Raw genomic sequence first — 2,926 nt, forward strand, 5'->3', positions numbered from 1 at the left:
AACTTATACGTTCGAAAATAGTACCTACGTGTCATATGGATAAAAATCAGAGATTGTTATAAAAAAATATTTTGAATTTTTCTTCCACTTAGAGATTAATTAATAAATACGTAATAATTAAAAAGTATATCTATCGTTAAAAATTATATTTTATCACAGATAGATTGCTTTAATAATAAATTTATTAAAAATTGCAATCTTGAAACTGTGTGGAAAAACTTCCTTTATTATAAAGATCGCATTGCAGGTATATGTGTATATCATAATATGAAGAGAGCTTCACACTCACCCACTATAATATTTTCAGATTCACCCAATTAATTAATTAGATACCTACCTACATTCATGATTCTTTGTTGGTACAGATATTGCCAAAATAAGACTTGAATACTTGCAAAGCTGCTCTCGTGGTGCAGAGCATAAGGCGCTGGCCTTCCACCTGAGAGTTCTGGGTTCACAAGTGAGGACACAATATTTATGTGATTTTCCCAAAACCTGGGTGTTTGTAATTGTTCAAAAATTACTAACAACCACCTTGTACGAAAAAGCAGACATGGTAATAATTCTGAAAAAAAAAGACTTGAATACTTCAATTCATGGGATTGGATGTGAAACAATAATCTATGATCAATTTTTTGTAGGTAGCCAAAAACAATAATAATATCTGCATTGAATATTATTTTTAAGGTGAATAATCATATAACCAAACCAAGAAATGTGTAGTGTTTGTAAACAAAGCAGCAGAAGTCTAGTCGCCATTTTGTTTATAGGGCTGCCAATAGAAGAAGAAAAATAATGAACTTGTTACCGATACAATCACACTTGCAATCGTTCAACTCGGTAATCAAACTACCTTCAAAATTCATAATATGACTCCTATCTGGAGCCCAAACTCTTTGGGATAACTATTACTGCTGAAAATATCTCTATACTGCTGCCCTTCCAAGGAAGAAGGCAGTAACTGACTCTCATATACTTTCGAGATAAATGATATATTTTTTTTTTAAAATTTTACTAGTACCTAGGTACTTACTGTGAATTAATAATAAAAAACGGTGATATTTTTTATAAGTATGATGTTAAAAATAATAATAAACAAGCATTAACTGCAATTACTGCCTTTTTGCTAAGAAATGTGTATTATTTTAGCAATGTCCATTTTTTCGCTAAGGATTCTAACGATATTTTAGTGATAATACTGATATTAAAGTGAACAGAATAAATCACTTTCAAAATTACCTAATGGATGGCATTCATAACTCAATTTCACAAACTTTGTGAGTTACGGGCCTGTTTCCTTGGAAGGGCAGTATAGTGGGTCAATTTAATTTGCACTAAACATGCACAGATACAATTTCTTGGACAGGAATTAAGAGTGAATGTGATTTTTATTGTAAGTAATCGACTTTACTTACATATAGCATAAATTTAGTATTGCCGCTTCTCTTGCTCAGCGCCGCTAACTATAACTAATAATAATATAGATAACTAAAACTATCAAACCTCACAGTTATGCGACTTGTATGATAAAAAAAGCAGTTCTTATTAGAAATTAATAGGTTTTTGTTTTTTAAACATATTAACTTTGGTTGCCTTTCAGATCCTTTAGGAGGATAATAGGATTTGTCCAGTGATGTGACTGCTTATCTCCATTTCAGCATCGTGATGTTAGGGATTATATTATACAAATACGCCTTCCTTTGTTTGAAAGGGTAAGGGCTACAACTGCCCCACCCTGAGGTGCACTTCAAGTGGATAAGGGAACACCGGGATAGAGGGAAATGAAAGAGCCGATGAATTAGCTCGACATGTTGCCTCTGAACCCAAGACTGCTATAGTCTATGATGAATTTCCTTTGAGCTATGCGAAAATTACAATTTCAGAGATGGTGAACAACGAATGGACAGGTGAGTTGACCTGATAGTTTTTAATTTCTATTTCTGCAGCATGAGATGTCAGGGTGCACAAGGGGCTAATTTTTGAGATGACAGATCTTTACAGGTCATGGAGTCACACGAGCCTACCTGCACCGGCTTAAAATAACATGAGACGGCAAGCGCCCATGCGACGACGGAAGTGACCAGGACGTTCTATATCAGCTACTCCTCGATTGTCCAATTTTCAGTAAGGAGCGGCACAATCTGAATTTTTTATTACAGATGGCAGACGCGTAATCCGAGTCCTTCCGGGGACCATGGAAAACGAGGACGGAAGATATGCACTTTTTAATTTCTATATTGATGTAAAAAAAAGAATCAAAATAATAAACGGTGACATGTAACAATGATTCATGCCTTTCAGGTCCAGTGATTGCAGTCATATAAGTTTGGATAAGTACCTATATGCTCAGAATATCAGTCCTATGAGACATTTTTTTTCCACGGGAAAATCTTTGCGCTATAAATTGTAGTTCTCAGTTCGCAATGAACATGAACCGCCTTGTGCTACAAAGAATTTTCCAGGGTTTTTGAAAGGTGGTTTCAAAGGCCGTGGCCGAATTCAAAAGCAATACCTTAAATAAATTATAGATAATAATGAATATTAAAAAATAGCAGCCATTGCGTGTGTCAGAAAATCGGAACGCCAACTGATCAATGTTAATATTTGTGGAGTTTACCAACTTAAGCATGCTCGGATATTACCATTGGGGACACTTTGTAAATAGAAATATTAAAGTAAATAAAACAAAATAGTCACATATATATTTTTATTATGTGCCTGCAATAAAACACTCTTTTGTGGTGCATTCAAAATAACTTTTATCAAATAAAATATCATCAATCCTTTTTAAACGCTATTATTTATAATTAATCAATCATAAGACATTCAATAGGCTTTAATAATACAATAATTATATTCCACTTAAATAATAATATTTATTTAATCAACCTACAAACATTTCTTCAAAATACATACATTCTTTTCA

The sequence above is a fragment of the Rhyacophila brunnea genome, unplaced genomic scaffold, assembly GCF_057557595.1.
Source record: "Rhyacophila brunnea isolate RB1 unplaced genomic scaffold, BYU_Rbru_1.0 scaffold_22, whole genome shotgun sequence".
Taxonomy (NCBI): Eukaryota; Metazoa; Arthropoda; class Insecta; order Trichoptera; family Rhyacophilidae; genus Rhyacophila; species Rhyacophila brunnea.